General features: G+C 36.1%; 1 protein-coding gene across 1 annotated transcript in view; it reads right to left on the bottom strand.

Moving 5' to 3' along the window:
- The window catches only part of NXPH1 (neurexophilin 1), a 316,416-nt gene that overhangs the window by 36,117 nt on the left and 255,613 nt on the right, over positions 1–24,686 (bottom strand). The gene's annotated exons all lie outside the window — the stretch shown is intronic.

Genomic DNA, 24,686 nt, shown 5'->3' on the forward strand with positions numbered 1-24,686 from the left:
ACAGAACCTTTTAAGGCTGCTATGAAATACCTTTGGTTTTCTGACAGTGGTTTCAAATGAGAGTTAAAATGCATGATTTTGTCCTTTTCTTTCTTTAAGCTCCCCAATGCAATCATAAAAATTCATTCCATCCCATAGATCTTGTAGCCTTTATCAGTACGACAGTCAACTCCAGCAGCCATTTGATCATTCAAGAACTTACTTCTGTAGACACTTCTCAATCAACCACAGGTAATAATTTAAGTAATTGTGATGCCACTGCATGACCAAAGGTAAATAGATCAACATTGCTTTCAAGACAAATATATATTAAAAATAAATATATATTTAACCAGTGCCAGAACACTATCTTTGAGGATGTGTTTCCTGGGTCCTCTCCTGGTACCAAGTATGCTGCCCTGTCATTATCTTTTCAATAAAACCAAAACCAAACTAGGTGTCTCAACAAAGAACAAGTAGCACGAGGAATTGTTTCATGACACTGGAGAACTCAAAAGGCCCAAAGGGAACACTAAGATCACGAGATAATAATTATAGAAAGCAGCCACCACCTCTAAGGCTGGAAAAATAGAGTGGAGTGGTTGGGATGATCAGAACATAAAATCTCATAGGAGGGCACTGTCCTGCTGGTGCTGGTATGTCTGAGGAGGTCTGAGGATGCTGGTCTGGTTCTGAGAGGGCCAAAAGAAACTGAAGGCTGGAACCAATTTCTATTGCCAGGATGAGAGGCTATTTCTAGGGTATTGCTGATGAGAACAGCAAACAAAAAAGGAAGGATACCTTCCCTCCTAAACACCTTTACCTTCCCTCCTAAACACCCACTCTTCCCCAGTGTCTCCTATTTGCAGAGCATAACAGGAAGCCAGTTAATAAAGGAGAAACATGAATTAGCAGAGTCCTATATGCCGAGCATCAGAAATCAGAGTATAGAAGGGTGTCTAGAGCCAAGAGATAAATAGCTTGATAGCCAGTAAATATTTGATATAAAGAAAACACAATCACAGAAGAATAGCATGGGGTCAGAAACCAGGTTTTACTCTCAGTCACATCTCAAATGAACTATAAGGGTGATTTCACTGCTCTGAGCATAAGTTTCACATGTAAAAGATCACTGTAACAATACCACCCATATCATCATCACAGGAGGCATAGTGTAGGTGAAAGCACTTTGAATAAGTATAAAGTATTATATAATCATGAGCTTTCGCATTATTATTATCCATACCAAATGGAATCAGGAAAATAAAATCTATGAATGAAACTCCTAGATAATCTAAAAATCTTCTTTTAGATGGTTTTTTACTCTTTCCCATACAACCAATCTTGGCCAGACACATACAAAATAGTTCAGTAAGCCCACAATCTTGATGGAGATACTGACAAGCAAAGTATGACTTCAGGTACAGTCGCAGGAGGGATGACAGAATATCAGGAGCTTAGCTAACTCACCAAATGAATGACCAGCCTGAATAATTGAAACATGGCCACAAGCTATTTACACATGACCTGCTCCTCTTGTTTTTCTAATCTTTGAGCTACCAAAAAAACACCAAAGAAAGATGAACTTAGAAATTTAACTATTGCCTGCAGAAATAGTAAAAATAATAAAATAAAATTTGGAATAAAGAGGACTTTTATTTTACAGTGGGATTCATAAGTAATTATTTGAGAAGGAGACAGTTAGTAGGTAATTCAAGATATTTGACTCAATAACCTTGCAAGCTAGGGAACCAAAAAATTAAGAATTGAAGAAACTCTTGGAAATGCTTATCAGAAATGTTTGGGTAACACCCCACAAAGATTCAGAGGTTCAGTTCCAAACCACTTAGAATTAATAGACTCTTTATTACAGAATTTCAGCTGTGCTGATTTAAACTGGAGAATATCTTTAAAAGTATATGAGTATATTCATTCAGACAACAAATATTTATTATCTCTTCTTTGGGACAAATGCTGGGTTCTAAGGATACAAAACTGAGGAAGAGCTCAGATATCTATATAGAAAATTACAACACAAGTAAAAGCTGAAATGCAGTGAAAGAACAGCTAACTTTCCACTAAGGCTCAAACAAGGATTCCCAAATGTGACATTTAAGCTACTGAGACTTCAAAACTTAAATCAAGTTTGCTATTTAGAAAGTGGTAAAAGGGCAGTAAAGAAAAAGACAGCTGCATTGCAAAGGCAGAGAGTCATGGAAGGCATCAACATATCAGGGAGACAGTAAGTTCTGTGTTACTGGAATTTAGCATGCAAGGGTGAGAGTGAAGTGTACAGGCAGGCACGAGATGAAACTGGAGAAGTAATCAGGATTAATGAATGAAGAGATTTGTTAAAATGCTAAGGATTTTGAGCTTGATTCTGTGGGAAGCTGGGTCCCAATAACAACTCTAATAGAGAAGTGAAACGATCTGATTTATTAAGTTTAGCACAATCATTCCAATGGTAGTATAAACTTTGAATTTTATTTGGAGGGAAACTGGAGAGAATTGCATCAGGTTTTCCAAGTTAACTTTAAGGTGTCCAGAAGGCAGGTGCGTAGGTCTGGACCTCAGTGAAGGGAGCAGTCCAAATGCTCTCAAAACACGGTTCTTCATGATCATAAAGCACAGAAGCTATGAGGCACGGAAGTGCAAGAGAGAAATGAAAGCCCCAATTGTACCTTAATGCTGATCTTAAACTGCTTTTTAATTGAAGATAAAGCAACATTTGAGATTTTTATATTATCAAACCCAGACACTTATCTCTATAACAGGCAGTTAGAAGCCAAGGCCAAAGAGGTAAAGCATTTATGACAGAATTTATAAAAGTAATGAAAGATGATAGAGTACAAGGACTGTATAAGAAGCAAATAAGGTTTCATCTTTTATCAGTGAATGATAGAAAAGAAGCCTGATTTAATTTTAGAAAAGGAATTTCATTTGTTACCTGTCAAACACTGATGCAAAAGATAAATAGAAGTAATAGAAACCTCATTTTTAGGCAACATGTAACACTACTCCACAACATTATGCTTGCTAAATAACATTTAAACCACTAATAAGTGGTCCTAAATAGGAATCGTTTCCAATTCAATTTGGTAGAGAAAGGATGACAGTTTTTCAGGTGCCTCACCGGAGATCTTTGTGAACATATGCTGCCCTGCCTTCCAAAGGCAGAGTAATGAAAAGTAAATTTATCTTCAGGTTTCACCATTTATTTGGTTGAAGCACAGCATCTCTGGTTCACACTGGATTTTTTAACAGATGAACTATTTCCTAATCCAAGTAATTTGATTCTGTGAAGATAGTAACCACAGGCAGTGTAATTAATTTCTTTTATATCTTCAACACAGTAAATAAGTGGATCTTCCTCTTCCAGCCATAAGACAAAGTCAGACACAAATCACCGTGAAGAGCAAGGTGCAACATGAAGATTAAGAAATCTCTTATGATGTTGTGGATCCAATCTATTCATTGCCTTACAATAAAAGTGAAATGTTAAAAATCAATCTTTAATACCACACCAATATCTAGTGCAGAGTGGCATGAACAGAAAGGGACAGGTTTTTTATTTTAACTTATATTTCCTTATTATCTAAAGCCACATCAACACATCCTTTGATATATACACAAAATATTATGTTTCCCAGTAACTATTTTTCATAAATCTTGCAAATTCTTACAATGTTAAAATTAAAAGGCTATTTGTGAAAGTCACTAGAACTATGGCTTACAAAACTGTCACATCTGTTCAAAATTACTTTTTATGGGAATTACCGCCACGTTAATTCCTTCTCAGCTATAGTTCAATGAAATAATAATATTGTCAGTACTTGATAAAACATTGACACTAAAAAGAACAAATTGCTAGATGAATTGCTACAAAGGGAAAATCAGAGATAAAAATTGCAGTTTTCCTAGTAAACAGTTGCTAGTTTTAATATCTTAAAGTAAAACATCTATATATTTCTCTACTTGTAATAGTCATGAAATATTTACCTAACCAGGTATAAAGAAGCTTGTGATAAGAGGAAAATAATCAGAATCAGATGAATAGTAATATGTTTTCAACTTTAAATTAGAAATCATGACAAAGATCAGCCTTTTCTACAAAAAATTCCAACAACTGAATCTAAGTGAAAAAAAATAAAACACAATCAGTATTTGTTCTGAACTGAAAAATTATTTCTTACCCTCCATATTTAATTAATTTTATCACTAAATTGGCTTAACTGATCATTTGCTTTTATTACTAGTAGAGTCAGGACTTCCCTTGGGCCAAGATCAGATTCTGAAAATAAGTCTTTATACATAGGAATGATGTAATGAGCATAACCTTGGAGACAGTCTGAATTGAGTTCAAAACTAGCATATGAGACTGATTAGGTCTGTATCCTTGGGCTAATTTCATTCATTGAAGAGACTACCAGGTCTAATCCCATCTTGCCTCTCTTCAAATCATCATCTTCCACATCTCGTAGGTGAAATCTCTGACAATTCTTTTCAGTCCATTCAGTATGTTTAATTCATGAGTGAGTCCTTTTGTCTTTACCTCTAAACCATAGCATATTTTATTGCATTCACTGCTTCTATTTTAGTCTAAGCCTTCCTTTCAGTCAGAAGAGCTTCCTTTAGCATTGGTTGTAGTGGTGATGAACTCTTTCAGCTTTTATCTTCGAATGTCTTAATCCCTCCTTCATTTTTGAAAAATAGTCTCCCCAGATATAAAATTCTTGGTTAAGAATTGTTTTCTATCAGCACTTTAAATATTTTCTCTCATGGCCTTCTTGACTCCATAGTTTCTGATAAGAAATTGGTATTTAAACTCACTGGGGCTTCCTTGTACTTAATACATTGCTTTTCTCTTACAATTTTCAGAACCCTCTTCTTGTTCTCTGCATTCAATAGTTAGACTATTATGCTGTCTTCAACTATAGCTTGTTTGGAGTTTGTTGGGATTCTCAAATGCATATATTTATATCATTAATTAAATTTGGGAAGTTTTCAGTCATTATTTTTTAAATATTTCTTCTGCCCTTTTCTTTCTTTCTTCTCCTTCTGGGACTCCCATAATGTGTATACTGTTATGCTAGATGATGTCCCAGAGGTGCCTTAAGCTCTCTTCACTGTTTTTTTTTCTTTTCTCTTTCTGCTACTCAGCCTGAATCAGCTGTTGAAATGCCCTGGGGGATTTTTAATTTCATTTATTGCACTCTTCAACTCCAGTATTTCTGCTTGGTTCCTTTTTAAAATTTCTATCTCTTTATTGAAATTCTCATAGTGTTTATGTATCATTTTCCTGATGTCCTTTAGTTCTTTCTCCACATTTTCTTTTATCTTCTTCAGGATATTGAGGATCATTTTTTAACATCTCTGTCCGGTATGTCCAAAGGCTGGTCTTCTTCATTGATTGCTTCCATTTCTGGATTTTTGTCTCCTCTAGGTGGGTTATCATTTCCTGTTTCTTTATTTGTCTTGTAATATTTTGTTGCACACTATACATTTTAATATTTTGAAGTATTAACTCTTGGATTTATTCTCTAAGCTCTCTGTTCCTTAATTTTTTAAGATTTCTATTGGACAATTTGTAGGATTATAAAACAAACATGCATAACATGCAGAATTCCTATACATCATCCACCAACAGCTTGCATTGCTGTGGAGCATTTGTTACAAATTATTAAAGAACATCATCAAAATATTACTGTTACTATGGTCTAAAGTTTACCTCTGGTTTATACCTCTGGTATATGTTCCATAAACCACCCTATTATTAACATCATGCATTAGTATTGTGTATTTGTGTTAGCTCATGAGAGAATGGTCTCATATTTGTAGGATTAACCACAGGCCATCATCCCATACATGGTTCACTGTGTTATACAGTCCTATGCCTTCTACCCTCCATCCAAAGTACATACTCACTGGATCTCAGTCTCATCACAAAGTTGAGCTATCATTACTTCACTGAATTTTAGAATGTTTTCCTTACTCCCATAGAAAAACATCCCATACCTTCCTATTTTTAACTTTTAGCATTTATATAGTGCCTTCTTTGACATTGATGCAAGAATATTACAATAATGTTGTTAGCTAAAGTCCATATGTTAATTGTATTTTCCCATATATCACCATATTCTTAACACCTTTTAATACTGCCATACATTTCTAGTTCTTAGAAGAGCATTCTTGTATTTGTACTATTAATCATAATCCTTATCCGTCAAGTTCTCTATGTTATATTGTTGTCCGATTATTCCCTAGTTTTCTTTCAATTGACATTTATGTCTCTAGGCTGCCCTTTTCAGGCACAATCAAATTTATAAAGCAACTATGTTAGTTATACTCACTATACTCACTATAACATGTTACCATTGATTCTATCCATTTCCACACATTTACAATCAACCTAATTAAAAGTTCTACAGGCTACCCTCTTAGAACTTATCTTATATTCTAGATTTTAACTCCATGTGTTTACTCATCATATTTAGTTTCTATTAGTGATACCACACAACATTTGTTCTTTGTATCTGGTTTATTTCACTCTACATAGTGTCCTCAAGGTTCATCTACGTTGTCATAGGCATCCCAATTTCATTTCCTTATACAACAGCATAGTATTCCTTCAAAATATATATACCACATTATGTTTATCCATTCATTGGTTGATGGACACTTGGGTTGTTTCCATCCTTTGGCCACTGTGAATAATGCTGCTATGAACATTAGTGTACAATTATCTGTGTCCCTGTTTTCAGGTCTGAATATTTTCCTTGTAGCTGAATCATATGGCAGTTCTGTATTTAGCTTAACCACCAAACTGTCTTCCACAGAGGCTGCACCATTCTGCAGTCCCACCAAAGTCAATGAGTATAATTATTTCTCCACATCATCTCCAGCACTGTTTTCTGTTTTTTAAATAATGGCCATTCTATAACGTATGAAGTAATATCTCATTGTAGTTTTGAGTTGCATTTCCATAATATCTAACAATATTGACCATCTTTTCATTTGCTTTTTGGTCACTTGTATTTCTACTTTGGAAAAATATCTATCTAAGTCTTTTGTCCATTTTTTAATTGGATTGTTTGCCTTTTTATTGTTAAGTTGTATGATCTCCTTATATATCTGTTCCTTAAGGTTTTGTACAGCTAGTGATAGGACAAAGATTTCCTCAAGTGGTAGGAACTAAAAAAAAAAACAAAGAAAACAAAGGGAAAAAACATCTTTTACAGTCTTTGCAAATTCGCTCTGCTTTGGGTGGAGCTCTTCTTCAGAGTTTAGCCCTCCTGTCAGGAAGATTAGCCTTAGGTGAATGTGAAGGGCAGGATCATTCCCCATTTTTTCGAGTCTGCCTCTTGTCCAGGTGTTACACTGGCTCATGGACTTAGGAACTCTCCCCATTTACAGGAATTAAAACCTCCCTTCTATTTCTTATGCAATAGACTTTCTCCCCTTCTGGGATACTCTATTGTATGTCTTAAAGCTTTAAGTACTTTGATTAATTGTTTCTTACAGTGCATTAGCTACCTGCATAGTACTTCTGCCTGCAGAGCAAGTTCTGTGACGGCAAGCCAGAGGTGGGTTTTCTGGTTCAGTCTTTCATTCTGCCAGTTTATAAACTGGCACCAATATCCAGGCACCCCAGAATGCACATAGAAGTTATTCTGTTCCCTCAGGGAAGGGATCCAGAATAAAAGCACTGGCTGGCTTCACACCACATCATAGAGATGGCATCACAAGATTTAAATAAAGAGGGAAAAAAAGAAGAAGAAGAAAAAAAAGAGGAAGAACACACAGTGAATGGACACAGAGAGCAGACACCTGGGGGGGGAGGGTGCCGGAAAGGGGAGAGAAATAAAAAGAAAATAAATAAATCTTTAAAAAACAAACAAACAAAAGATTTTCCTAACATTTTAAATGTTACCTTTTCTTGAATTAGCACTCACCCTGTTATTGCAACTCTCTAATGGTCTTCTGTAATGTTGGGGAAGTTGGCCTGCCCATTTTTCTAGTAGTTCAAAGATTCTATGGAGGAACAACACTCTGTATAACCCAGGACCTCGTACACGGGAAGCAGGCACCCAGCCACTGAGCTACATCAGCTCTTCCACCCTGGATAATATCACACTGCCATTTTGGTTAACTATGCAATCTTCTGGTGGTTTATTTTTTTTCTTTACTGGTTTTGTAGTTGTTTCTTATGGCCTGTCTCTGTACATAAAATGAAAACTCTATCAGGTTAGGTAATGTGCCCATATTCCCTATATATCTCCTATGCCTAGAAGAACATATGGTACATCATAAGACCCAGAAAGTATTTTGAGAAAAAAATGAATAAATAATTCACTGAGTTTATTTACATTTTTTTTGTTTTACCTTTACTTTATAATACAGTGGTTAAAATATTTTAACTTCTTTCCAATTTGAAACATTTTTGGTAGAAAAAAATATTTTTTTAAAAGTATATATGAAACAACTATTCTGGGCCTCCAGAAGCCAGAAGAACACTGTACAGCATCCAAAAAAGTGCAGAAGGAAAAGACTGACAAGTTGGGATAAAGAGCTATGAGTATCACCCTCTGTGCAGTGGGTCATCTTGGAATCCAGCCTTTGGCTAGCTGCTGCTGACAGAAAGGGAAGTAAAAATTCTCTTCCTCAAGAACAGGGGTAGACACCAAGCACTGATCACAGCTTTTGAACAATAAATTCAGATTTCTGGGTCCTGGCTCTGAGCTACTGTTTCAATTCACCTGGATAATGGCGGCATTAGCCATTGTTTCGACTCAAGCCCAGATAGGAGTGGATGCAATAGAGACTTAAGACATAGTGCCTCCTTAGGAATGCAGGAAACAGTTTGCTGGAGGGTGACATCTGCTGATCAGGTCAGGAAAGCACAGATTCCTGGACCTGCCAAAAAGACTTTCAGCATCCTTCCTGATACCCTTCCGAGGACATTTTGGAGCTGGTCTGCACCCCCTTTCATGGATCCCTGGTCCTGTTTTGGCTGGGAAAAACCGACTTGGGAAAATCCTTCCTGGAGGAACCCTCTCCTCAGAATTTTCCCTCTACAAGGTGAAAGCAGCCAAAGACAATGAAAAGAGTATTAAAAAAAAAAAAAAAACTATAGAGGCAAAACAAAAAACAAAAGCTAAAAGAATAGATCAAGATGTCAAGAAAAGAAACAGAGGAAATGAAGCTTTCTTCTGGGGTGAAACAATTGCACAAAATGAACAATCTTAAAAATTTTACCATATATCCCAAGCAAAAATCCAATGGAAAAAAGCTGAAAAAATCTGATCAGTTAAACACAAGCTATTCTAAAGTTCTAGAATAAGCTGAAACAAGTCTCCAAGAGTCTTAACAAAAATCCAAACAGCAATAAAACCCTGGGCAAAAGAGAGAAACTGACTGTCAGAGTAAACTCACCAAGATAATCAGATACATAGAAATCAGCAAAAAAATTACAAGCCATATTAAAAAAAGGAAGATATGGTCCAGTCAGGGAAATAAGTTAAAACTTCAGGGTAGACTTAGAATTTGGAACAACTGATAGAAAGATGTTCAAACAAATCTCCTAAATTAATTCAAGGGGATGAAGGAAAATATGCTTAAAAGGTAAAGGATACTAAGAAGACACTGTCAACATAAAGAAGAATTTGAAAGTATAAAAAAGAAACTTAACAGAAATAATGGGAATGAAAGGCACAATAGAAAAAATTGAAAATACACAAGAGGAATACAACAGCAGATTTGAACAGGTAGAAGGATCAGTGAACTAGAAGACAGGAAAATTGAAACTTACAGACAAAAGAGCAGATAGAGAAAGGAATGAAAAAAATTGAGCAAGTTCTCAGGATTTGAATGAGAGCACAAAATTTTCAAACATATGTGTCATGGGTGTCCCAGAAGGAGAAGAGAGGGGAAAATGAGTAGAAAGAATATTTGAAGAAATAATGGCTGAAAATTTCCCAAACCTTATGAAATACATAAGTATACTTGCCTAAGAAGGACAACATACTCCCAAACAGAATAAAATTCTAATAGACCTACTCCAAGACACATACTAATCAGAATGTCAGATAAAAAAGATAAAGATATAATCCTGAAAGCAGCAAAGAGAAAAGTGATTTGTCATATAGAGGGGGACTGCAATAAGACTAAGTGTCAATTTCTCATCATAAACCATAAAAGTGAGAAGGCAGTGGTAGGATATATTTAAGGCACTGACAGAGAAAAAATCAGCCAAAATTCTTTATCTGGTAAAACTTTCCTTCAAAAATGAGGGAGTGTTTAAAATATTCACAGATAAACAAAAGCTGAGCAGTTTCGTAAAAAAAAAAAACCCACAATAAAGCAATAAAACAAACCCTGTCCTACAGGAAAAACTAAAGGGAGTTCTGCAAACTGAAAGGAAATGTAAGGAAAAAGAGGCTCGTAGTAGAGTGAGGAAATGAAGAATATCAACAAGGGTAACTAAAGAGTAAAAAGAGACAAAAAATTATGACATATAAAAACCAAAGGATAAAATGGCTTAAGTAAGTCCTACCTTTACAGTAACATTGACTGTTAATGAATTGAACTTTCCAGTCAAAAGACACAGATTGGCAGAATGGATAAGAACTCATGATCCAATGATATGCTCTTTACAAGAGACTCACCTTAGAACTAAAGTCATGAATAGGTTTAAAGTGAAAAGTTGGAAAAAAGATATTCCATGTAAATGATAACCAAAAAAGAGCTGAGGTATCTATACTAATAAATAGGACAAAATACTCTTAAAGTGCAAAACCATTAAGAGAGACATAGAAGAACTGTATATGTTAAATAAAAGGGCAATCCACCAAGAAGAAATAAATTCATAAATATTTATGCACCTATCAATGATGCCCTTAAATATATGACACAAAAACTTTCAAAACTGAAGGGAGAAATAAGTGTCTCTACAATAATAATTGGAGATTTCAATACACCACTCTCATCAAAAGATAGAACATCTAAACAGAGGATCCAGAAGGAAACAGAGGATCCAGAAGGAAAAGAATAATATGATAAGTCAACTAGACCTAGACTACATATACAGAACATTGTACCCCTAAACATCATGATATATGTCCTTCTCAAATGCACATGAATCATTCTCCAGGATACACTACATCTTGGATCACAAAACAAGTCTCAATAAATTTAGAAAGATTGAAATTATACAACACACTTTTTCTAACCATACTGGAATGAAGCTGGAAACCTAGGACAGGCAGAGAACTAAAAAAAGAAAAATCACAACCATGTGGAAGTTAAACAACACACTCAAACAATCAGTGGATCAAGAAGAAATTGCAAGAGAAATCAGTAAATATTTCAAACAAATGAAAATGTATACTCCTAAACACCCACATTAAAAAAGAAGAAAAAGCTAAAATCAAAGACCTACCTCCACACCTGGAGAAAAAAACAAGAAACTAATCCCAAACAAGTAGAAGGAAATAAATAACAAAGATTAGAGCAGAAATAAATGAAATTGAGAATAAAAAGTAGAATTACGAAAACCGAAAGTTTGTTCTTTGAGAACATAAATGAAATTGACAAACTCTTAGCTAGATTGACAAAGAAAAAAGATAGAAGATGCAGATAAATAAAATCAAATATATAAAATAAGAGAAGGGAGACATTACTACTGAACCCACAGAAATAAAAAGTATCTCAAGAGGATACAATTAACAACTGTATGCCAACAAATCAGACAACTTTGATGAAATGGACAAATTCCTAGAAATACATAACAACCTACACTGACTCTAGAATAGACAGAAGACCTTAACAGACCAACTACAAGTGAAGAGATTGAATGTCATTAAAATCTCAAACCTCCCAACAAATAAAAGCCCAGGACCAGGTGGTCTCACAGGTGAATTCTACCACTCATTCCAAACCTGCTAAAACTTTCACAACAAACTGAAGAAGAAGGAATACTACCTAACTCATTCTGTGAGGATAACATCATCCTAATATCAAAGCTGGAAAAAATACTACAAGAAAAGAAAATTACAGAAAAATTTCTCAAATGAATATAGATGCAAAAATCCTCAACAAAATACTTGCAAATAGAATCCAACAGCAAATTAAAGGAATTATACACCACAATCAAGAGAATTTTATCCTAGGTATGAAAGCAAGGGTGGTTCAACACGAGAAAATCAATTAATGTAATATAACACATTAACATATCAAAGGAGAACAGCCACATTATCATCTCAACTGACCCAGGAAAGGCATTTTTACAAAATCTAGCATCCTTGCCTGATAAAAACATATCAGAAAATAAGAATGGAAGGAAACTTCCTTTGATTGTTCAAGACCTTTTGGACCCCAGAAAAGTATTTTCTTAGAGTTAATCTATTTCTATGGATGCGCACCTATTGTAGGTGGGATCTTTGATTAGATTACCTCAGTTAAAAGTCTTTTGATTAGGTTACTTCAGTAAGGCATGGCCCAGGATGGGTCTTAAACCTTTATAAAGGAATTCTTTATATAAAATTTAAGCCAGAGAGAAAGAAGAAAACCACAGAAGCAAGCTAACTGAAAATAACCAAACCTGGAAGAGAAGGGAGAGATGAGCAGATGCTACCATGTGCCTTGCCATGTGACAGAGGAGTCCAGGATCACTGGTAGCTGGAAATCAGGAAGAAAGCCTGATGCCTTGATTTGGACATTTTCACAGCCTCAGAACTATAAGCTTCTAAGCTAATAAAGCCTTATTGTTAAAGCCAATCCATTTCTGATATATTGAATTTCAGCAACCTAACAAACTGGAACACTTCCTTAACATGATAAGGGGCATATATGAAAAATCACAGTTAACATCATACTCAATAGTGAAAGACTGAAAGCTTTCCCTCTTTGACCTACAACAAGTCAAGGATGCCTATGTCACCACTGTTATTCAACATTGTACTGAAAGTTCTAGCCAGTGCAGATAGGCAAGAAAAAGAAATAAAATGCATCCAATTTGGAAAGGAAGAAGAAAGCTCTCACTATTTGCAGGTGACTTGACTCTGTATATAGAAAGTCCCAAAAACATCTATAACAAAGACCTAATAAGCATGTTCAGCAATCTGGCAGGATGCAAGATCAACACACAAAAATCAGTAGTATTTCTATATACTAGTAATGAGCAATCTGAAGAAGAAGTCAAGAAAAAATTCCCTTTATAATAGCAACTTAGAGAATCAAATATCTAGGAATAAATTTAACCAAGGATGTAAAGAACTTATACACAGAAAACTGCAAAACACTGCTATAAGAAGTCAAAGAAGACCTATATAAATAGAAAGGCTTTCTGTGTTTATGTATTGGAAGACTACACATTGTTAAGATGTCAATTTTACCCAAACTGATTTACAGAGTCAATGAAATCCCAATCAAAATTCCAACAGCCTACTTTTCAGAAATGGAAAAGTCAATTATCAAATTTATTTGTAAGGGCAAGTGGTTCTGAATAGCCAAACACCTCTTGAAAAAGAAGTTCAAAGTTGGAGAACTCATACTTCCTGACTTTAAAGCATATTACAATGCTACAGTGGGAAAAAAAAAACAACAGGAGGGTACTGGAATAAAGACAGATGTACTGACCAATGGAATCTATGTAAGAGTCCAGAAATAGACCCTCACATCTATGGCCAATTGATATTTTACAAGGCTATCAAGTTCATTCAATTGGGAGAGAATAGTCTCTTCAACAAATAGTGCTGGAAGACCAGGATATTCCTACACAAAAGGGTGAAGAAGGACCCCATCTCACACTATTTATAAAAATTAACTCATAATGGATCAAAGACCTAAATATAGGAATAAGGACTATAAATCTCCTAGAAGAAAATGTAAGAAAGCATCTTCAAGCTCTTGTGGTAGGCAATGGTTTCTTAGACTGTACACCCAAAGCACAAGCAATGAAAGAAAAAATAGGTAAATGGGATCTCCTCAAAACTGAAAACTTTTGCGCATCAAAGGACTTAAGAAAGTGAAAAGACAACCTATGCAATGGTAGAAAATATTTGAAACCACATATCTGATAAGGGTTTAATATCCAGAATATATAAAGAAATTCTACAACTCAACAATAAAAAGACAAACAACCCAATTTAAAAATGGGTAAAAGACTTGAATAGACATTTCTTCGAAGAGGAAATACAAATGGCTAAAAATCACATGAAAAGATGCTCAATATCACTAAGATATTAGGGAAAGGCAAATCGAAACCACAGTGAGATCATTTCATACCTACTAGAAGGGCCACTATTAAAAAAAAAAAAAGGCAGACTACTCCAAGTATTGGAGAGGATGTGTCGAAATAGGAACACTCATTCTACTCATTCATTGCTAGTGGGAATATAAAATGATGCAGTCACTGTGAAAGACAGTTTGGCTAAGAATAGAATTACCACATGATCCAGCAATCCTGCTACTAGGTATATACCCAGAAGAACTGAAAGCAGGCATTCAAATAAATATTTGCACACTGATGTTCATAGCAGTAGTATTCACAATTATCAAGAGTTGGAAGCAACCCAGTGTCCATCAATCAATGAATGAACAAACAAAATGTGATATATACATAAAATGGAATATTTTTCAGTTGTAAAAAGGAATGAAGTCCTGATGCATGATACAAAATGGCTGAAACTTAAGGACATTATTTTGAGTGAAATAAGCTAGATAGAAAGAACAAATATTGTATGACTTCATTGTTATGAACTAATTACACTAAACAAAATCATAGGGCTAGAATCTAGATTATAGATCACCAGGAGATTGATTAGGATTAGAAAATGGAGAGTTGATGGTTATCATGATCATATTATCAGTTTAAGCTGGTGGTAAAGGTTTGCTAATGGATGGTGGTGATCATAGCATGATATCATGAGTATAATCAACAGCTCTGAACTGTACAGGTGAATGTGGTTTAAAAAGAAAACTTTAAGATATATGAGATATATATACTACTAGAATAAAAATTAAAAGATAAAAATAGTACAAGTATAAGAATGTTCTTTCATGAATTATAACAAATGCACAATACTAATACAAGGTGATAACAGGAAAAATACATCTAAAGTAAAGAAACAGAACTATTTTAATAATCTTTTATCAATTGTAGCAAAGGTAACTATTGTTAAAAAATAGCACACATATTTTTTAAAGTGCTATCATCAATAGTAACAAATATTCCACACAATGTAAGGTGGTGGTGGTGGTCTGGTGCACAGAAATCCTATGTTTTATGCATGATTGTTCTGTAAACTCACAACTTCTCTAATGAAAAATATGCATATATATGATTTTTTAAAAGTATGTTTACTTTATATTTGAAGTATGTCAAAGTGGGTAAAATCCTTGATTCTTAATTTTAAGGAGTGATCTCAAAAAATTCCAGGGAGAACTCATTGAAAAATTAGTAAGTTAATAAGCATTTTACCCAATGATTATGTCCTATCTTTCAATAGCACTGGAAAAACACTAAAGCTGAGTAATCCATATGTTGCCCCACTCAATTACAGTCACAGTCAAGTAGCTGTTCCAATTGTTAACTAGACAGATGTCTCTAGAGGAAAGGAAAAAGTAACTCCTTGAGGAGACCTTATTCAAATACAGATGAGTGGCAAAGAAGCAGTGCAAGAGCCTATGAACAAAGTGACCATCAAGCTGGACAAAGTGATGCTTTCAAGAAAGTAAGTAGACTAGAAGCAAGAACACCAGAGATGGGTACAAGCCCCTGCTCCCCAGGATCTCAGGGAATATGAAAGAGGCGTGATCACTGATACTGGCAGGGCTGTGACAAACAGGGCAGTATAAACAGTGACTAAAACTAGAATATTTATAGACAGAAAAGCACCAGGTATGTGGTAAAAAATTCCAGCGAAGGTATGTGTAGGAGGTAAATCACCAACAATTTTCACAATTAGAGTTCCTTTTTTCCAAATTCCTCCCTCACATTTGATCATATTGACATTTCTTGGCTGAGTAAAATTATTTTTGTCTTTGAACTCATATTTCCTATCAGCATTGACTGAAATGTTTGTTGATCTCCTTAATTTCTGTATTCTTTTATGTTCTTTCTTTTTTTTTCTTATTCTGTGCTATACATAATGACATTGGAAACCACTCTTGGTCAATCGTTAAAATTTACACAGACTAAAAATACTAATTACAGGTGTCTTTCAAAACAAAGCAACCAATATGTGAAGTAATTGACTTTAAGATATAAATAAGACAGAAAGGCTATGGCCAGATGGCCAGAGAAGGATAAATAGCTCACCAAATTCCCTTTGCATAGTATATGTATGCCATTTTCTTTTTCTCTACTGTCGTGAGTCTTCAAATGAGTTTCCAAGCAGGGGGAGACTATTAAATAAAATAATTGGGTCCTAGGTTTTAAGAATACCTAAGTTCTTAGCACTCATCTGGCAAATTTTAGCAAGGGACTCAGTACTAATTACCAACTTTAGAAAGCCTGCCACAGGAGGGTGAGTCTAGATTGCTTTATTAAAATAATCAAGTCTTCTTTCTCAAAATACCCACATTATGCTATTACAATATGAAAGAATCTGGGTAAAGTGGGAAAGGAAAGGAATTCTCATTCATTTATGCTTATTATGCTAGATTCATAAGGTGGCAATAAGCCCTGATTTCCTGGGACAGTTCTGTTCGTGCCTTTTGTCCCAGTATAATTATTAATAGTAAAGTTTCATTCTCAGATGTGTTGCAATTAGGAGAAAAAATTATATGCACCCTGTCTGTTTGGTAGCAAGCACAATGTTCATGATAGATCCATAAATTGATAGATGATAGATGGATGGATAGATAGATAGATAGATAGATGGACAGACAGACAGACAGATAGATAGATGATAATATAAGATAGATAGATTCTCCTCTGTTCTGTCCTACTCTTCCCCTTCCCCGGAGGCTGACCTCTATGAACATTTTCAATTTGTTCCCTTCTGAGTGAGTTTGGCCGATCAGAGACACTAACAGGAAATGAGAGGGTGGGAACAAAGTGAAGGCAGAGTATTTATTCCCTGGCTCACATACTGCCTGGCTGAGGTCTAGTTATGTCCCTTTAGCAAAGGCCAAGGCTCCAGGGCGCCCTGTCCTATCAACACAGAACTATTTCTGAGTTCTAGAACCCCTGCTTCCCTGGCTCCTCCAGGCCTAGGCATAGTAATAGTCCACCACTGCTGCTAGATTGAGAGTGCGTCATACCTTATAGGTTTCTATAACGTTGTCCTTAGTTTTCTACAATAATATCTCTCCTCAACCTCCCATTTGAGTGTGTCTTATGTTTTCTGCTTGGAAGCTGACTGACAATGTTATTTCACTTCATCTATACAAATATCCTAATAGTAAATTGAATATTCACTTACTCAAAGAAGTTACTTTATTTTTTGAGCCGGTATACAATCGAATGAGATTCTGATCTCATTCCTGATATCCCTAACTATGAAGCTTGTGGGTTATCCTGCTATATCATGCTAATCAACCTTTAGCCCCCTTTCCTCTAATGCATAATACAGAGCACAATAAATCCTTAAAATTTCCATCATATATGAGCATGCATTCATACAAAAAATATTTTTTGAACAAGTGACCACTGTAAATTAGGTAATGTGCTAATTAGGGAAAGCACTCTAAGAGATCAAAATAAAGGCTATAGGAAACAAAGGTACCAAGAAATATTATAAATGTCAGTTTTAAGCTGCGACAATACAGTGGCCAAGAGCAGGGTGTGTTTAAGAGCAATATTCCAATTCTGCAACATTTGTTGGTCACATCCCGATAAACTGAAATCCTGAAAATCTATCTGCAATTGCAAAGTAAGTTTCTCAGTAAAAGCTTTTGCTAGATTACAAGATGGATGAGAAAATGACCCATGTTTCTCCATCTCTAGCCTGGGCTCCCTCCATGATAAGGATGTCAGTCTCCTGATGAGTGTCATCGCCTTGAAAGTTAAAAGAAAATAAAGCACTTTATCTAATTTGAATGAAACACAGCATGCTCAAGGATCACTTTCTATCACACCTTGCTGTTGTGTGACAGATCAATGATCAGTGATCCTTTGCTTCTTCAGTGATACTTTCCTGTTCTGTTGGAAAACTTTGGACTTGAGAAATCTACAGGTTGGTTTGGGCTAAGGAGAGGAGGACTTTCAAAATAAGAACAGAAGCAGCAATCCAAGATGTTTTAGTCATTGAATAATTGAGAACCATATTTACCAAGGAGCATACAGTGGTACAACAAATAATAGGAGAGATCAAACTTATTTAAAAAGTTGAATTAATCATAAATTACACAATGGAATTTATGATATATAATGAATCATTTCCATGATTTACATTAATATTACTTAAAAGTTTACATTTCTGTATAGTAAGTTTCCAAATAGAGTTTTACCAACATTGAGAACATCAGATTCCAGAGGATCCATCAGATTAGTCTTTATGCATGATGATACCTTTTACACATAGAGCTCTGCCAAGGTAAGTAAAGGCCCTAGCAAGTTTCAGGAGATAAGGAAGTTGTAGTGTACAATTCATAGTGAGTACATTTATGCAAGGAATCATATCAGCTTTAAAACAAGGAATCTTTAAATTTCTTGACATAAAAAAGTTAGCCTAAGATTCCTTTAACTCTCTTAACTCACAAATTAATAATACATACATTGGTACCCTGGGGGGGAGGGGCAGGGGAGAACAATACAGCCCAATGGTTCTGATTTCAGAGATGTGTAGACAAATTTATTTGCATTAAGTATGAGCTGAGGCTTATTTCCAGAAAGGAATCATTTTCAAATGTATCAGTGGAGATGTGCCTGTATCAATAATAATGATACTAGGTAGTATTTATTGAACATTTACCATATACCAGCACTTGACCAGATGATATACATATATCATCATATTTCTCTTCAAACGTCTCATCAAGTTTATTATCTCTATTTCACAAATGAGAAAATGAAGGTTCAGAGTGGTTAATTAGCTTGTCCCAAATCACATTACTTTTAAGTGTCAATACTAGTTTTTAAACCTATTTTTCTCTGTTTCTGCACCCATGAACTTTGAAATACCCAGAGACCTTAATCTGACAGAAAAAAAAAAACAACCATGTTTCTAGCATTTGATAAACAAAGGTAAAATTTTGTTTCAGTATATCATTTTTCTAAACCAAATGTCTGCATGTTGACTTTTCATGAATTAAATTTAAAAATGGGGAAAAATGAATAACACTAGACCTAAAACTACTCTTATTATAAAAGATTTGTTGAAGAAAAATTTAGAATCTCTTTCTCCCTATTTAGCATTCTTTCTGCTCGGAGTCCTGTCTCTTCTTGTGGGTTTACAAATGTTCACATGAAGCAATGCATTACTATATTTTGCCATGGTAAGCCAATCTTAATTTCTGGAATAATGATGGCCATGATGTATGTATGTATGGACATATATATGTACATGTGTGTATGTATATGTATGTGTGTGCTCACGTTATTGAATTTGGTTTATAAGTGTGGTTTTTGTTTTGTTTTGTTTTGTTTTTTATTTAGAGAAGTTGTGGGTTTACAGAACAATCATGCATAAAATCAAGATTCCCATATACCTCCCCTATTATTAATATCTTGCATTTTTTAAAAATAATTTTATTATTAACCATAGTCCATGGTTTAACTTAGGGTTCACTGCTTGTGTAGTTTCACGGATTTTTTTAAAATTTTGTTCTGTTATCATATATACAATAACATTTCCCATTTAAATGACATCCAGATATATATTTCAGGGCTGTTAATTACATTCACGATGTTGCTCTCTTCTCTTCCTTGACTTAGAAAGATTAGCACTAAGGGTAAGTAAATTTTGCCATTTGTCTCTTTGTCTTTACCACACTCTTGGGGCTAGCCTTCTTTGTTTTTCCCCTTACTTCTCAGAGCAGGAATACAATTCTTATTTGAGCAGTTCCATAAAGACACTATGGATTTTTCTATGGCAGATGACCTTTCTACTCAGCCAGACCTCTCCATTGGTTCCACAAAATAGTCAGGCACTTTCCAGTATTATCTTCCCAAAGGTTATATCCAGTGTAACATATATAGCTGATATTTTCTACATTATTTGTATGGAATTTGCTTATGCCTAAACAGACTGTGATTTTGAAAAGTACAAATATAATTTAAATTTTCCTGAACTACCACTGTGAAATGTTAACTGTGCTTTCAGAATTTTGACAGTTTACAGAATTTTCATTAGATATAAGGAGAAAACATCAAACACTTTAGGAATAGAATGTATTCTAAATGCAAACTAGAAGCAGGAAGCAAGTTAAGGCCACACCTAATGAGCTCTAGAAACACCTAATCAAATAATCAAAAATGGACCTTTTTGATAGGGATGGGAGAGGTTAAAGGGTACATTTTTTATTCTAAGAAGTCAGGAATGTTATTCTACTCAAAATATATCCAATTAGAAAATAACTTCTTGGACTTAGGATATTATAAACCATTAAAAGCACGATAAAATAAATCTGTTGGGAGTTGTCAGTCAGTTAAACCCTTGTGTGGATGAGTTTAAAGGAGCATTACCTAAGAGCAGGTTTCAAAGGGAATAGGCACACACTACTCCTGGCACGTGAGGGAGGGGTAAGAAGAGAAGCCTAAGAATGCAGAAGACAAAGTTCTTCTACTTCTAATTCTACCCAGAACCAGCCTCAAATGCATGTAATGCAGTTAGACAAAGCAAAACAGTGAATTTGATACTTTTAAAACTTACATTCTCAGTGGCGGAGTTGGCCCAGTGGTTAGGGCGTCTGTCTACCACATGGGAGGTCCGCGGTTCAAACCCCGGGCCTCCTTGACCCATGTGCAGCTGGCCCATGCACAGTGCTGATGTACACAAGGAGTGCCCTGCCATGCAGGGATGTCCCCCGAGTAGGGGAGCCACATGCGCAAGGAGAGCGCCCCATAAGGAGGGCCGCTCAGCACAAAAGAAAGTGCAGCCTGCCCAGGAATGGCACCTCACACACGGAGAGCTGACACAACAAGATGATGGAACAAAAAGAAACACAGATTCCCGTGCCACTGACAACAACAGAAGTGGACAAGGAAGACACAGCAAATAGACACAGAGAACAGACAACCGGGGTGCAGGGGGAGGGGAGAGAAATAAATAAATAAATCTTTAAAAATAAAAAAAAAATAAAACTCACATTCTAGTTCACCTGCACTCCAAATCAAATCTGCATATTATTTTTGTTGAGAGATATTTTAAAAATAAACATAGAAGATACATCCCATGGAAGGTGATTAAGTACCACAGAAGGGACAAAATTCTTAGATTTTTAAAAGGTAGGCAAAATGATTGTCAGAGGAAACTGACAAATAGTGTAGGAGATGTTGAACAGTGGAAAAAATGATTTAGAATTTTCTTCTCACCATGACCAAAGTTGGTTATAGAATATCTTTAATTATTAGGACCAGCTAGTTTACTCTTTAAAGTAAAGCCTCTTCAGATTCATACTGTTTTTTTTTTTCACCATTACAGATCTGTTTGTTTGCTCGGGTGTTAGTGAGACAATAATGAAGTTCTGAACACCTAAGATCTCTAGTGCTTAGTACCAGGAGGCCTGTATTTTCCCTTTTATTTAAAGCAACAGACTTTCCTTCCAATATATATTCAGTCTTTTTTTTTTCTTTTTATTTATTTCTCTCCCCTTCCCTCCACCCCACCCCGGTTGTCTGTTCTCTGTGTATATTTGCTGTGTCTTCTTCTTCGTCCACTTCTGTTGCTGTCAGCAGCATGGGAATCTGTGTTTCTTTTTGTTGCGTCATCTTGTTGTGTCAGCTCTCTGTGTGTGCGGCACCATTCCTGGGCAGGCTGCACTTTTTTTCACACTGGGCGGCTCTCCTTCCGGGGCACACTCCTTGCGCGTGGGGCTCCCCTACGCGGGGGACACCCCTGCGTGGCATAGCACTCCTTGCATGCATCAGTACTGCGCATGGGCCAGCTCCACATGGGTCAAGGAGCCCCGGGGTTTGAACCATGGACCTCCCATGTGGTAGACGGATGCCCTAGCCACTGGGCCAAGTCCGCTTCCCTATATTCAGTCTTGAAACATAGGGAAGGGGTAAGATAAAGAACTAATAAAATCAGAATATGGACTGAGAGAAAACAGTCAAGAAAGACTGAATCTAATTTTCAGCATCCCAGGATCACATATCAAAGGCCAAGTTTCAAAGCAGGATGCTAGTCAAATGTTTCCCCAAAATAAGCCCTGGTATGAGGAGACATATACATAGCATTGTGGTGATCACAAATATTAGCAAAAGTGCTTCAATATAGGCAGAAATAAGAAATCAACAAGCCCAGAAATGGCCTGGAAGTTGCTTCTTGAAAAGTCAAACATGAGAGCCTTACTAAAGGCCCTTTATCATCACTCACCCAACCCATTTTTTCCACTAATTTCCTAGGGATCTCCTTCATGACACCCAACTAAATTATTCACTATTCTTTAAACATGGTCTGCAGTCTCAAAGTCAAACTCAGCTTGTAAATGTGTTGCTTTCCCTCCAGTATGGGACATGACTCCCAGGGATGAGCCTCCCTGGCGCGGAGGGATTACTACCAAGTACCAGCTGATGATGTAACTAGAAAATGACCTTGAATAAAAGGGTCAACTCGGACCAGCAGAATATCTCAGTCTACATATAATACCAGGAGTTAAAAATGCTTTTTGACCTAAATAAAAGGGGTAAATGGAAAGGACAAATGAGTTTATGTGGCTATGAGTCTCCAAAAAGAGCCGGGAGATTATCAGAGGTGTTGCCCTTATGCACACCTCAGCAGAGTCCCAGAGACAGATAAAGTAGATACAACCCCAGGTACTGGTTCTCCTGAGGGCTACAGAGACCCACAGATTCTATGGTCATGGCATATGGAGTTCAGTGGCATGTCAGTTGGCCCTACTTTGGAGTTTGTGTTTCTGTGTGATGGAGCTGGACTCAGATGTGATCTTTGGCCACAAGCCTCTCCTGTTACTTTTACCAGAACTGTAGTTGGTGCTGGGGTTTAATGTATACCCAGGGAACCTGAATCTTGGACTGACCATGTGATAGCCAGGCCCTGAGGCTCAACAGACTTGCAACTCTTACACTGTGGAGTTGCTAACATGGAGGTGAAGGTCAACCACCACACCAGCTAACATAGAGGTGAAGAAGGTCAACCACCACACCAGGGAGCCAAGAGTGCCTACAACTGAAAGCAGGATGATTGCATCCAGCATCCATGTGGAATCTAAGCCCCCTCTTGATATAGATGTGGAGTGGACACAACCATTCTAAGGTCCACAGGATGGAGGAATAGAGAATGGATTAGAGTGGACTTACTGATATACTATTCATGAACTATTGTGATTAGTAATTGAAGAAAATGTGGCATTGGTGTGGAGAAAGTGGCCATGGTGGCTGCTGGGGATAGGGAGTGGGAGGAAGAGATGTGATGTGGGGCATTTTCGGGGGTTAGAGTTGTCCTGGGTGGTGCTGCAGGGACAGTTACCAGACATTGTATGTCCTCCCATGGCCCACTGGGTAGACTGTGGGAGAGTGTGGGCTATGGGGTGGACCAGCGACCATGAGGTGCAGCAGTGCTCAGAGATGTATTCACCAAATGCAATGAATGTCTCATGATGATGGAGGAGGTTGTTTATAGAGGGAGGAGTAGGGTGAGGGGGGTGGGGGGTATATGGGGACCTCATATTTTTTTGAATGTAACATTAAAAAACAAAGACAAAAAATAAATAAACAAACAAATAAATAAATAAACATGGCCTGGTTCTTCTATCCTGTTGTGCCTGAAATGTTATATCCTACCTAGTTTCCATATTCAAATCCTACCTGAACTTCAGTATGCAACTCAGATTATCACCTCTACAATAAATTTGAAACACACTAAAAATAAGCTCTCCTTGTCTGAATTCTCATGGTAATTATCAGTTTTAACATATTGTTACTAGTTTCTTGGGTATTTACATGAATGTATGACAACTTAGGATTGTCTATAAAAAGAAGATAGGAAAAAAAGTTGTTTTTATAAATGACAGAGCTTTAAAAATTGGGGGAACATAGATAGAAAACCCAAAGGTGATCTCTTGAGAGTTAAAGCATTTCACTTTCTGCCAATAACTATAGCACCACAGTTTCTTGATCCATTCCTATTTCTCAAGAAACTTTGGCAATGCTGCCCCATTCTTTTCTTCTGGGACTCTGAGGAGCAGAGTGTAATTCACCCAGCAGGTCAGTAGCTGAGAGAAGGCTAGAACCCAGAGATGTCTTGAACTGAAATCAAGGACTCTTTTTTTGCTTCAACAAGCTGCCTCATGGTAAATCCATCTTCTCTAATGCCTGAAAATATTCAACATCACATTCCAATGACTTGAACTATAAAAAGGTTAATAATGTGTGCATTCTTTTAAATGGCTTATTTTTGCTGCATTTCTGAAGAGGCATCACTCATCCTTTACAAAGTGCTAAAATGATTTTTTTTTCTGACTGATGGTCAATACTTCTATTGATTCATGCCCAGAGCATAGTCAGTGGGTACTCATTTCCATTAAGCACTGGGGCAGGAGATTAAGTTTCAATTTCATATTGGTATATTGGTCCTACG

This window comes from Dasypus novemcinctus, chromosome 5, assembly GCF_030445035.2.
Source record: "Dasypus novemcinctus isolate mDasNov1 chromosome 5, mDasNov1.1.hap2, whole genome shotgun sequence".
In the NCBI taxonomy this organism is placed as follows: Eukaryota; Metazoa; Chordata; class Mammalia; order Cingulata; family Dasypodidae; genus Dasypus; species Dasypus novemcinctus.